This window comes from Falco peregrinus, chromosome 11 (genome assembly GCF_023634155.1).
Source record: "Falco peregrinus isolate bFalPer1 chromosome 11, bFalPer1.pri, whole genome shotgun sequence".
NCBI lineage: Eukaryota > Metazoa > Chordata > Aves > Falconiformes > Falconidae > Falco > Falco peregrinus.
In genome coordinates, this window is record NC_073731.1 from 24,085,988 (window position 1) to 24,100,625 (window position 14,638).

A 14,638-nucleotide genomic window follows, 5' to 3' on the forward strand; every position below is an offset into this window, starting at 1 on the left:
CAACATTTTAAAAAAATACAGTATCAAATCACCATTTTGCCAGAAGAACGACCCTGCCAGACAACACAGATACCCAATTCTTGCAACATGACTATACTCTTCAATGAGATATTTACAATATTCTCAACCACAGAGTTGTAGGTGCCAAAGAAAAGAGAATCCACACATCTGGACAGCCTTTTCACCCCCTCAGCAAAATACTAACTTTACTTCCACAAATACTAACGCACGAAAAACACACATAACAACACAATTCACTAACCTACAAGCAGGAGAACAATGTGCTTTATGGAATGCTATCAAATAGCAACATAGATGCTAGTATTTGCTCCTTAGCCCATATAATTAATAATGCTGAAAAGAGCCATATTAATACTACAAGGCATCAGTATTAAAAGCTGCAGGCTCTGCAAAAGCTTGAATGCCTTAGGTGTTATCAATAATGTTCAGATGAACAATTATGCATTCACACACAAATACAAAATTCCATATCCTATATATATCTTTTACCTGTTAAAGCATTCCTGGTTTAGGTAGTTAAAAAAATTACTCTCAGAAGTCATGAAACACACTGAAGAATTCTGACCATAGGCCAGAGCAATTCCAGTTCTTTAAATGCATGTTGAAAACTTAGAAAAAAAAAAAAAAAAAAAAAAAAAGCCAAACAAGCCAAACACAAGACAATTACTTATAGTACTTCTTAATCGTATTCTTTTCTATACTGGGAAAATATAAGTATTTGTTGCAAAAGATGCAAGTGAACCAAGCCAACTGGAAAGGTTTATTATACATTAAACACTTCTTCCAACTACTTAGCCAGGAAATTTACATGTATTAAGTGACTTATGCATACAAGCTTTGCAGGATCAAGTCTCAAAAATCAGTTTAATTCAAGGAGCAGCTTCTTTAGCTTTCGCTAGGAAAAAAGGGCATTCTAAACATGAAGTACGCACCATGGGATGTTTGCTTCTTTCCCTGAAATGTAAACAGTGAAAATAAATACTTTTTCCTGTTCTAATTAATGTATGTTTTTAAAAGACTTGAAGCAGCTGGAACCTTAAAGTCAATGGAAGATACTCTGTTCTCAACCAGTATGCACAAATCAACCATTTTTTATCTAAGCATAACCAAAAGCAGTACTCTGCTTGACCAAGAAGCATGAAGCTCAAATGCTGCAATGAGAAAAAGCAGAAGAAGATGCTTTCTCCTCACATCTTTAAAATTGAGCAAAATTCAGTGTTTAAGTGACATCAGAATACAACTTTGAATCCAGAATCCTGCCAGATACTGAAAACCCAGGTGTCAGTGCAGCCACTGTGGGACCTGACGAATCTGATCCCATGCCGTAAGCAAACAATTGCTTTCAAGATTCAGTTTACCTGGTTGAAGGATTTGGCCAGCGTTTTAGAAAAAGTTACACAATGTTCAAACCAAAGCATAAGAATACATAACCATTCACATAATGAAGAGCAAATCTTGCAGACCTCATGTAGGGTGGAAAGCTTCAGCTTGAGAAACAACCTCAGAGAACATTGGGTGTTCTCTATTTAATGCAAATTCCTACTAACATCCATTTATACTGACAATATCTAATTGAGGCAAAGTGTCTTTGTTTGGTACTCCCTTCACAGCCTGCTAGTGGACTTCAAAAATGCTGCACATGGCACTTAGATGCTTTGGCCTAAATGTCTGAGATGCATAGACCTCCTTCATTTGGCTTTTGAATTAAAAATTGAACTCCCTTTTCAAAGTCATGTCCTTGCAGTTTGAAAGTGGCCACTAATCCTTTTATACACTATAGAATATTTTCATCATTTTTTTTCGTCTGCAATTGTTTCCTAATTCACCACAGAACATATACTGCAGTCCTAAAATCATTTAACAGTGGAGTCGATCCACAGGAAGAATGAGAACTCAAAGACGTGGGAACTTAAGAACATAGAGTTTAAGTTACTTTCAAAGGTTAAATGAATCTACATTTAGTGGGGGGATTATGTAACTTTGGGGATCACATTTTAGATAGAAAATGGATATTCACAATGACTCAGATACTTTAAAATAGTCTCCAGGAACTCAACTTTTGCAAACAAGACCTCTCCCATCTGAAGAAGATACAAGACACAGAACCTTTTAATTTGAAAGATGACAAAGTGGATTATCAGTTAGTTACACGTGCCAGTAGGGTGATCCATTACCATGGACGTTCTACTGCAAGTACATGATGTCGCCTTAATAGTAGCTAGAGCCTTATTGGCTTTAAAAAAAAAAACGTGAAAAGGGTTTTGCATGTGAATTGAACTTAATAGGTTTGACATGGACTAACCTTAAAGAATCCAATCCACTCAAATCCCTTTGAAGGCTGCAGCTGAATTTCATGCAAATCTTAGAGAAGTAGCCAAGCTGCTGGGATTTCAAGATGCTCTGTCCCCTTCTTCTGCAGATCTAAACCCAGGCAAAACAATGGCACAAAACCCTCCCACAATTTCAAGGATTCCTCTTAAGGTGATCCTGGTTCTATTCTTTGGCCCAGGGAAGTCTGACATTTAAAATTTGAAAGTAAAAAGATTCTGACATCAGGAAGCATATCAAAATATGAAGCCAATCTTTTTTTTTTTTTTTTTTTAATACAGCATTGGACTAATGCTTCATGGATTTTAAAAATAAAATTTGACGTGACACCACTATTACTAAAACGCTTAGAACAGAATGATGCAAATGAGTTTCCTATGCTCAAATCTAGCACTAATGATTTTTATCTTTTTAAAAAATAATTATTTTAGCAACAAATAATCCGTCATAATCTGAACCTTCTGGTGGTCATTTTGAAATTCAAGCAAGCAACTTTGAAATAAATCTATTCATTTCTTCAAGGCCACTGTAACAATATGAAATTCTGTTTGCTCACACCCTTCAAAAATATCTAAAAAGATCTAAGTGTTCTATGTACATTTATGCAGGCAGAAAAGCCTATATATGTATTTGTCTGTGTAACAATATATACATTGACAGCTGCAAAATTATTTGTTTGATGGCTGGATTTAATCTTCACCTGATAAACAGGAGAGGAAAAGGGAAAGGAAAAGCATTTGTCAATTGCTTTTTCTCTTAGAATAAAGTACAGATGACTACAAATGTAACTAACTATAACCAAATCAAAACCACACAGTGTGTATAAAGCACCGACTATGCAAAGCAGTTATAAATTCTTGGTTAACAAAGGGCACAGAAAGCCCTTAAAGGAAATATTTTATTTCTGCTAAATTAATACCTAAAAGCATTACATTTCATCAGTTTCACTTAGGTTTAAAGTCCCCAAAGATTCTCCTCCTGAAACTGGCTATATTTTATGTGCAAACCAGGCTGAGAGCTATCTAAATCTAGATAAAACTCATTGGCTTGTAATCTTCACAATGATCTATACATCTAAATCTATATGCAAATCAAATGCTCTCATGCATTAACACATTCCAAAGCATCTAGGAGTAAGAGAGTGCTTTCTCCCTCTCACAACCCCCCTCCTTTGCTCCTCTCCCCCTCTTTATTTACACTAGCTACCTAAATAATTCACACTGCCTTCTTTTCAGCCTGCATGTTCTTCTGTTGAAGCCTGCAATGAGCTATTGCAGTAACCAGATGGACACATGAATGCAGCAGGTGGGACAGATGGCAGACCGCCCTGTCTGACGCTGGCTGCCTCAGCTTGGACTGCCTTTTCCTTCCAGGTACATTATCATCAGCGTAGCAGAAAGCAGCACACAGAGGGAAAAAACCTTTTACATACAATACTATACGAATTAGTTAAATAAATGACCAGATGCTTATTTGCTTTTTAAACCAAAATGTAATTTACTCAGAGCGTGCAAGAAGCATTTCCCCTCCTCCCTTACAGAAGAGAAGTCCACCTCTATTCTCCAGAAAGTCCCCCGAGTGGTGCACATAAAACAAAATATGCCTGAAATCTTACAAAGATCTTAAACTAGTGACTTCACAAAAATTTTGATTCAGCTTCAGCTTCCAAATACCTCTACCCTTTCACAGGTAAATGTTCTCCTTTTTTCCTATAAATCTATGTATCTTCTCATACATAGTCGTAGGTTTTAGATGAAGTCTTCACAGCTATTATACATACAGTAAAAAGCATCAGCTTCAATCTGAGTAGCATGTTCCTTGAATGAATTTCTTCTGCTTGCCTTTTCAGGAGATATATAAAACTAATAGTTTATTACAAAAGATTTGATGCTTCTAAGGAAAATTCAAACAAAACCTGAGGCAGTAAGTGTTTCTTTGACCGCAAAAATTAATGTTTTAATATATTGCTTTCCTCTCTGGAATGCTGGGCAAAACACAGTGAAGATGAGAGCAAGAAAAAACTGTAATACACGTTTTGAGCAAGATCACATGAAACTGAAAGGGGAAAAAAAAAGAAATTAGGAGAGTTTGACTAGCATCAGTATCATTGTAGGGCAGAAGTTACTCCTTTTTTATACAAAATATATTGCTGTCCAAATAAGCATAACTGATTAACTTCATACTCTTTTCAAAGCAGCAGGCAACTGATCCAGTGTATTAATTGAAATCACTGTTTCAAGGACAACTTTTAAAAAATCATATTGAAAAAAAGGTATTAAACGTAAGCAGTCGGTCAGGCGCTCTATGCAATCCTGTACTATCCAGATTTGTCTCTCTAACCTCTTCCCCCACCCCTTGTGCTATGTCAATGACAGCAGCCTGTCTGCCTGTCTCCCTCTCACAGTGCTTTTCACTCTCCCCCCTTTCCCTTACGTGCACCTTCCCTGAACTGACATCTAGAAAACCACCCACCTCTCCCTCAAATATTTCTGCTGATCTATAATAAAACAGTACGTGCTTCCCTATTAGCCTGAAGTTCATGCTTATTTTAAATTTAAAATACAAAATAAAAACAAAATACAAAAAATATTTTTTTTGCAACTATATATGCATACATGGAGTATGGTTGCACTTGCCAGATTAAAAAGTACATTGTGCCCTTTTCTACAGCTTTCATGAATTGCTTGTATTTGTAGTCATCAAAGCTCCTGAATAGGAACTACCTATATATTTATGCACAGCACAGCACAGTAGCATGACAGGGGTCTCTATGTACTACCATACCAAAAATATGAAATGATAACAGGGTAAACCATACAGAACTAACTTACAATTACATTCCACTACTGAGTCAAAATACCTTTTTTTAAAAAATCAGAATAAGCGATTACACAATGTTGAAAGGTAGAAGAAAAAGCGTAAATCAAGACACGTTCAATGTTAAGTCTGCTCCCTCTGAGTGTACTGGTGTAACTGGAAAAAGAAACTGACTGTAAATAAACCTGGATAAGTAAACGAGCACTGGCCCAAACTGGCAACTGAAGCCTGAAACAAACAGAAACTTATCTCTTCAGAGATTTAAACACACTCAGTAGGGACTCAAATAACAATAAACACAATAATATTATATCTGGTTTCATCTGGCCCAGGGAGAAGACATAGAAGTATTATCAAAAAGTTTACTCTTGTTTATTTCTGACCTGGCAGAAGCCAGGAATTACAGAGAACCTCAAGGGACAGACTGCTTTCATGGGATGCCAACTGATTTTGAGGCCAAAGCGGTTAAACACTTCAGATAAACTTTGGATAAGCAGCACAACTTCTGGACACTTATGTGTCCTAACTGAAAATCCTGAACTTTAAGGTTTTGTATCACCACCTCTCAGAAAAAACGGGGGGGGGGCGGGGAAGGGGAAAAAAAAAAAAAAAAAGGTGAAAGAATCCAGGGTTCATACAAGGAAACTGACAAAATTATGCAATAGATTTTGGTACCAGCAACTTCTAGAAATGGTGAATTATGCGCTACCAGCTTCAGAAAAGCATTTCAAGTTACAGAAACGTGTTTACAAGATCGCAGAGACACACTAAAAGCAGTGCACTTCACAGTCAGTTTACAAATGCTGTCACACAAGCCATGATTTCACTGTGATGATATAAGCTGTTTTCTCAACAACAATATATGAACAGCACTCTGAACATGCAGGAACACCCTCTTTAAAAATAAACCTCTGAGCCACTGCCAGGTTGTCACAACAGGAACACATACACTATTGGAGCAGCAAACAGAACCAAATTTGGCTTCAGAAAGTATTATATTGGTAAGCTTGCTTCACTACTGATGGAAAAGTTCAGGCAATGAAAAATTAAGATGCCCCAAGCCTTCTGTTTTCATCAGCAAAACTCATGCTTGAAACTGACCGTGTTTATTTTTAGAGTTGAAGCTGTTTGTGTATTTAACTGTATGTGGGGAAAAAACATTGGGGAAGAAAGAATGAAACAATTCCTATTGTAAGGTCACAAGACTGATACTAAGTTCCTTCTGGTTTGAACATATTTTCACATTAGGTATTATTTTAAAACAATTGCTTTTAATGGATTTATTAAATCCACTAATTAATAAGGTGATGTGACTATTTAAGGTATTTTAGAAAATACATAAATTCTTGACCTATTTTTTGTTCTCAAATCTACACAATTCTCTTTAACTTCAAATTTAAACTTCAAATGCAATCTTCCTGTTTGTGTAATGCTTGCCATTGCTTTGTGGACAACATGTGTAGAGCCAAGCCCTCACTATCTGAAGCCTGATGTATCCCCTTAAAAAAATCAGACCTGTACCTATGAAGAAGCGTATCTTGACAGCCAAAGGAGCTGAGTTGCACAGGTGTCCGCAAAGACAGAACTTGCACCCTATAAAAGCAGCTATTGCTCATACAGGCATTTCAGTAAAAAAAAAAATAAAAAAAATCACTGCTACATATGTATCTATAATCTGGTAATGTGAAAGGAGTTACTGCTGATGAGAAAACACTGAATGATAATAAAAAAAACCCACCAAAACTTCATTCTGTTCTAGACGGAAAGTAATTGCCAATCCCGATCCCATGAGAGAACATCACAGGAAAAAAGACATAATTATACTTAAACTGCACTTGATACAAATACCATGAAGTTGATTTTCAAAAGGATCAAATTTTCATTAGAGCTCTGCAACAGAAGATCTGATGAGTTTTCCAAGGGCTGAGGTTATAGGACTTCTGAAAATGTTAACCACTTCAGGAAAAATGAGTTGTGTTTTTGGGCGGTTGGGTTTGTGGGGGTAGGGTTGGATGTTTTGGGGAAAGAAAAAAAAAACAAAACACCAAAACACCAAAAAAACCCACAACAAAACAAACCCTCACATCAGTAAAACTGCATACAATATTTATGAAAAATTGTCACCTTAAACACATCTTTACCTAAAACATGACTATTTCTTTGGTCAGGTGATACACTGATAGAAGCAGAGAAATGGGAGCAGCTTATAAACAATCCTAATATACAAGTAAATTCTGCTTCCACCGCAAATATATCCCCCTTATTTTAATACAGAGCATAAGTGAGGGCAGACTTTGATGCTGAATGTAATAGATACAATAAATACATAGCTTTAAATGCTCCCAAATATGCAAATGCACAAACGCAAAGAGAAGGAAAAGCTGGCTTTTTAAAGAAAACGTGTACAGAAGAAATAAGCAGACATTAAACCCTAAATCATAAAGGTGTAATTTCAAAAAGACAATAAAATCTACTTGCTCTCCTGTGTCAACAACCAAAAAAAATTAAATGCTGAATGCTGACTTTCCATCTTCCCTTCCCTCTGCTGCAAAAACTGAAGCGCTAACTTTGAACACCTTGACATTTGCCTCTACGCCTCTGGTTTAACACTAACAGAGGTCTACTCTTAAAGGACAAAAAAGTGTCTTTAAAAATCTCAAATACATAATAATTCTTGCACTTACTTCTCTGCAGCTGAGCAGAGCCCATTTACATAGTCCACTGAACACTGTTTAGTAAACAGGACAAGAGTGCTTCTATCTTACTGCCCTTGTAAAACCAAGGCAGGGGTTGTTTTTAGTGCACACTCTGGTTCAGCATTAATCCTGTTTTATGTTGTTCACACCTGCTGCTGACTAGCAGCCTGCTGATGGGTTGTGGTTTGTGCTGCTCCGAGACAATCCTCACCAGCTTCAACAAAAAACTAATCACTAAAGTGGAAACAAAACCTCAACTGCTCTGCAAAAACCGTAAAAGGGAAGAACTGACATGCATGCCTAGTTCTCCTTACTCTGCTACTCCGGACTGTTCAGAATTTAAAATGGGGTTTGAAGTGCGCATGCTTATATTTAGCCCTCATGCCTAGCTTTCCTAGGAGTTCTTCTCCAGATAGCGAATCTTAGAGACAAATGTCACAGACACAACCTTTATAAATATATGCTGTGTAACTCACCTTTTCCTTTATGCCTAATAAAATAATAGGCTTTGCTCTAACAGAAGTACTACAAGTTGACGAAGCATCCTCTTGTGAACCTTTACAGAAACAGGCTTCTTTTGCAGATTTGCAAAGAAACTCCCTTTGACACACTTTCACATGAAATTCAAACATTACTGTCCTAGAAAACAGGTTGTTTGGTGGTTTGTTTTTTTTTAATCACAGCACTGATCTGCACATTTACAAAAAAAAAAAACAAAAAAAAAAAAAAACAAAAAAAAACCCCGCGCCATAAAGTCAGATCTTCCTCCCACTGATTCCAATAGTAAAACACACCGATGGCTTCATTTGTACAGAAGCCTGAATACTTTATCAGATACAAAGAGGTGATCTGTGATTAAAGGAATAGTTCTGGAATTACATACTGCTCATATCCAGAGAGAAGAAAATCAAGGAAAGGAAAACCAATGACAATAGAAACCCTTTGTTAGGCAAACACAGCAATGCAAATTGTGCAGTGACCAGCCATAGAAATCACATGCAACTTCACTGACTGAGAGACTCAAATGCAAGCACCATTATCAACAACAAAGTTTGCACTAGAAAAGTCTCTACAATGGAGGGCAGGACATAGTACTTCACATCTACTTTAAGGTACACTTAGTATAACTAGAACAACATAAAGGAGCATCAGAATATTTGGAGAGTGAACTCTCTATGTTTCCTTTATCCTCTTATGCCATCTTGGCCTATTTCTACAAAAAGGAAAGCAGAAAAATGCTTTTTGTCCAAGAGCCAAGTTCCTATATCTTTTAAACACTGTATGAACCTTTTCATAAATAAAATGCTGGTTGGAGGCCAATCAAGGCAATTCTTCATCTATTAAAATTTATTTTGCCTCTCATCGGGAAAGATGTGCTGAATGACCATGACCATCCTTTGTGACTTCTCAACCCTTCATAGGAACACCAATGTGCTTCTGCCCATATAGGAAGACAGTGAGCATCAAGCAAACATATGTATTCCATGTTACAGCTTTTCATCCAAAATTCATCAGCAGAAACAAACCAAGATCAATCAATCTTTACGTAAATTCAGCATTTCAACCCCTCTTGCATTCAGATGTAAAACCAAGGAAAAAAGGGGTCAGTGTCACTTTGTCTTACCATACCCATCTGAAGGATTTTCTACCTCCTCTTTAGTCAACACGAGACTGAAGATACTGGCATAATGCCAACACTGCTTTTAAGCTCACACAGAAAATATTATGGGGTAATCTTAGTATTTCCTGGTCACACTCCCTTAGGCATCTCTATACTGGTGCAAATGTCACATCCTGGCAGTGAATCCTTGGACACAGGCTCCCTTTTTCCATTGATTTCTTTTAAAATACTACCAAATCATTCATTTTTTAAATCAATTATAGAGCCTGATCCAAAATCTACTAAAATGAATGGCATTCTTTCCATTTAGTCTTGAATTGGGCCACTACCAGTAAATGCAAAAGATTTCTTAAGACGGATGCAGGAGCTTGGCAGTAGGCTGTCCTTCATACCTTGGAAAAATCTCAAATAACTCATGAAACAATGGTACAAAAAACCCTACAGTAATTGTGTTAAACAGCTGCATCTGCATTATTTCTGTTCCAGCATTACCTAATGTGTGAGTATCTAATATGTTTTTCAACTCAGAAAAAAAAAAAAAAAAGGGGGGAAAAAGGAGGGGTGGGAGGAAGCCCTGACTCCGTCATCCATCAAGTGTACATCCAGGCCACTGCTCCCAAGAAATTTAGTATATGCTAAAAAGACATAAAAAGCTTTCAGAAATAACAGTCCTTCAGAAGCTGGATTATAATTTTGCCAGGTGGAGTTTTTGCCAGATTATAAAATTGACTTAAATGCCAGGATACCACATTTCACAAGCAGCAGCAGCTTACATATTATCTAGTATGCGCGGCTGAGGTGCACTGCAAAGCTAGACTATCATCATCTGTGGAGGAGAGTAAATAAATAAATAAATACATAAAAATTGGCATTCCCTGTCAACCTCGCTACCTGCTGCCTTCAAGCGCTCTTTTCAAGTATGGCCTCCACAGAATAAAAAAAAAAAGTTAAGACTACTTTATTTTGATTATAGTGCTTTCCCCCAGGCAGGAATTTTTATTTCAGTTTGAATCTTTAAACCATTACATTTTCAGTGATGCATTTTTATATTTACAGTTGACATCTTCATAGAAGAATGAAACCTTTGAGCAACAGCTCTAAAGCATGAAGGTTGCCTGCAGTAAGTACTTAAATTATTTTACACCCAAATGGAGCCAGTTGTTTTTTGCTAAAATTTAATAAACCTTAAATCAATGACCTTTCTTTTACTGAAAGCCTGCACATGGGAAAACTAACTTTCCCAAGAAACATATTTTGATGAGTAAATGCCAAACAAAGGGCTATTTAAATCTGAACATTTTCTCAATTTATAGCTTGTGAACATTCCCTAATGTTCCTAAACTGCCTAATGTATAGAACAGTGGTGCCTTGGTTTAATCACATACCATTGATTTCAGTGTCACAGTGATCTCATTGACAGTAATCAATAATAATCCAAAATCAATCAAATCTGCTCTTGTACTATCATTCATCCAATTTGAATATCCCAAAATTAATTGTAGGCACGTGAAAAAAAAAAAAAACAAACCAACAACCCTGGAAATAAATAAAAAGAAAGCTACAAAAATAAAAAACAGTAAACTTTGAGAAGATAATAGCGCATCCAAGCATGCTTCATGCCTGCTGGGTTAAGTTAATGATGAATCATACCTTGCCTTGCCAGCAAAGACTCTGAGATATATTTTTTTTCGAACACAAAAATACACAGCAACTGAAGACAGAGGACATACTAGTAAATGATCAAGCATTATTTTATGAACAGCCGTGTTACACACTGAATATCAAATCTGTTGCCAGTATATTACAAAATGCACAAGTATGTTACACTATGAAGAACTGTACATTGTAAGATAGCCACTGCACTTGATAGAGCAAGAGAGGATAAAATGACTGAATTTCAGTACCAAAAGCATGAATAGATGTAGCCACTTATCAAAAGAGCTGTTATTGTTGCCGAGGACTCCTCTCTCAACATATTCACCTGTAATTTTGTCAAGGTAATAAATCCTTCCATTCATTACAGCACACTCAAAAGCACCCTGTTATTTAATTTAAATGGAAAAGAGGCCCAAAGCGTCTAAAACATTTACTTTTGCTAATGTAAAAAGTGCTGGCATTTTACTTCATTCCTGATAAGCTGGTGCCAATGGATGTGATTATTCTTTTCTTATTCAAAGCGTATCAGTAGTTCGAAAGCACTCTCAATCTTATCAGGTGTATGAACAGCACAGTTACTGAAAACAGTTTGTACTGCTCCTCTCTCTTTCTGCCAGGCTATCAGATAAACCCAACTAACTAACTGTATTTACACACAATCAAACATAAGCTGTGTCTTCAATATATTGTAGCCTGTTTCTGGCATGCTACACATTTGCTGCTTGACATAAGTGGTAACAAAACCAGCAGCAGTGATTTAGCTTACAACAAAAATACAGCCACTCTACAGTGCATTACAAAAAAGGGATGTGGGGAGGGGAAAAAAAAAAAAAAAAGGAGGGAAAGAAGACAAAAAAATTTGTAAGTAAGAATGCTCACTTCCGCCTCAGTGTTGCATAGGTATTTATCTGGTGCTACTTGGAAAAGAGCATGGAAGCAGCAGGATTCAAATGCATTCAAAATATACCTGACACAGGACTTTAAAAAGCAAATAGAAATTATTTATCTGCTCTAGTTTATTTTAGTTTCCTGTACTCTAGGAATAGAAGGAGGGGGGGGGAGGGAGGGAAGGATGGAGGGAAGGAAGGAAGGAGGGAGGGAAGGAAAATGGTTACAATGCCTGAAAGCACTTAAATGCCTTCACTGTTTTTGTCCAGAACAAGACTCTGACTTCTCATGATGCAACCTTCATCTGGCATTAAAAGACCCGCCACAAAAAGAAAGAACAACACTCGCTCCCCTCCCTCCATCAAGCCTCTGAGCACCCCTCCTTTCTATTCAGTGTCTCAGATACTGATTTTCAGTGCTAACTACTGAGGAATAATAAAAGATCTACTACTTCAGAAGGGCCACAGCTTTGAGGATTTTGCTTACTGCACAGCCACAGGAAATACGTGCAGAATCTCTCTCATTCTTCTCCAAATGACAGCTACGATGTAGTATTTGAAGAGTTAAACGTTAACCTGGCTGTGTGCTGGGCGCTTTCCGCTAGCTAAATGAAAAGTTCTGGAATGCCGGGAGAAATCCTGAGTTTTAGCTCTTGATTAATTACAGTCTTCTTCAGAAGCTGAAGCTTCAGTCCCAGCGTGGAGCGCTCCTTCCCACCACCCCCACCCAGTGACAGCCTCTTGCCGAGTACCTCTGATGGAGCAGCAAAGGGCAGACACGTGCCACCACCTGAGCCCATCTCGCGCTTCTGTCTGGACTCCCGGCGCAGAACGAGCCATCCTCGAGATTTGTAGGAGAACAATGAGCTGAATTAAGCCAAGTGTGCAGCGCCGGGTAATTCAGCCGGATTGTTGTTTCTCCATCTGTGACACCACGGCCCGGTGATTGATGGGACAGGTGTCATTCATACTAATGTCAGCCACCGACAGTGGCTGTCCAGCTCTTTAAATATCACCCAGCACCAACTGGGCCCAAGCAGCTCAGGCGAGAAGAACGATGGGGTACCCGTGGAGCTTTACTCGTTATTGGGAATCCGATTCTCACCCCTTTCACACTCACAGGAACAGCTGGTTAAAGACATGGCATTTCATGCCACTTCAAAACATCTAATCTGTCCCACTACAGTAACGGCTGCTACGAGAACATTGCCAGGGAATTCTTTCACTGCTGGAAAAGTGAATATAATTTAGTAGAGGAAATCTTGCATTCATGGAACATTAAAGTACCACGGGGGGGGGGGGGGGGGGGGGGGGGAATCCATTTTTTTCTGTAGGAGTTTTAGCATTCTCCAAAGACAATTTTGCTAGCAATCCATGTGCATTTGCTTTCAGAAACACACTCTAAACCTGTTTGTACTTAAGACAGCACATGAGTTTTAGGGTCTTATTTATACCATAAGTTTCTCCTTTTTTTAAAAAAAAAAAAGTGTAAAATAATTATGCTAAAGAAAACCTCACAGACTTTCTGAAATTAATTCCTCTGAAAACTGTTTTAGCATTAATACTTGTCAACTGAGCATATAACAGTCCATCTAAGCAAGAAAATACCAACTTAAACATAAAAGGACACTGACATTCATCTTCCAAAAAGACAGAGGCCAAATCCTGCAGCCAACATGAAAACAGAAAAAAAATATTAAAAAGTAAATAAAGAATACATAGAAAATTGCTTGATCCTTTCTCTCTATTGCCTTTTCAATATATGGAGAATTACACAAACTACCAGTAGCTGGCTATATTAAGAGCACAGCTAAGAGTACTTAAAGGAGTATGATTTCACCATTTTGTTGACTACTGTTCTTTATTAGATTTTCCTGTCCTTTATTTCCTTAAAAATATTCATGTGTGAGATTTAAAAAGTGTTTCTTCCAAGTATAGATCTAGAAACAAACACAGAAAATTGGGGAAAGGGGAAAAAGAAGAAGAGTAACACAGATAAAGATGGACTGAATAAAACAAGCCATCTCCTCCTCTCGCCACCCGTCCTGGCACCTTTATATGGGAGAGAATTTCATAAATGCTCAGGAACAAGTTGGCATTACATTTTAGACAGACTTTTTCATTACACTTACCAGCATCTCTACATCTGCAGGCCTTTAGACTGGCAGGGGGGAAGCTTATAATTTTTAATTATATTTTTCCCTTTTTTAATTCCCCCCCCCCCCTTTTTTTTTTTTGCTTTTGTTTCTTTGGGGTTTTTCCAAGGCCATACAAAACAAGCAACAGCAACTCCACATCATCTTCTCATTCTAACTTGCCAAACCCATCAATCTCTGATCACACCTATTAGAATCTCGTTGTAGCCAACACTACATTTTGCGACAGCTTGACCAGTTGTTTAAGGAAAGAGTGTGATGGAGCAAAGCTAAATCGACACATCTGTGATACTTCTGACACCCCTCAGCATGGCTAATATTAATTTGTTTTCTTTGGCTAGGTAAGTGCTGCCAAAACACATTACATATGGTATGTAGTTCCAATCAAAATGATGAAAAGGAGGTGTGCAGGTTTTTTCACTTACAGCAACATGAAAAGATACAGAAGAATAAGAG

At 37.5% G+C, this 14,638-nt stretch overlaps 1 protein-coding gene across 33 annotated transcripts in view; it reads right to left on the reverse strand.

Moving 5' to 3' along the window:
* ESRRG (estrogen related receptor gamma) overlaps nt 1-14,638 on the reverse strand; it is a 406,664-nt gene that overhangs the window by 144,210 nt on the left and 247,816 nt on the right. Inside the window, exon 1 of one of the 33 annotated variants that reach the window (XM_055816311.1) lies at nt 954-971. The exons of the other annotated variants lie outside the window; for them this stretch is intronic. The gene's annotated coding sequence lies outside the window, so the exon portion shown is untranslated. Of the gene's footprint in view, nt 1-953; nt 972-14,638 lie in introns of those variants that run through there. 33 annotated transcript variants of the gene reach the window in all.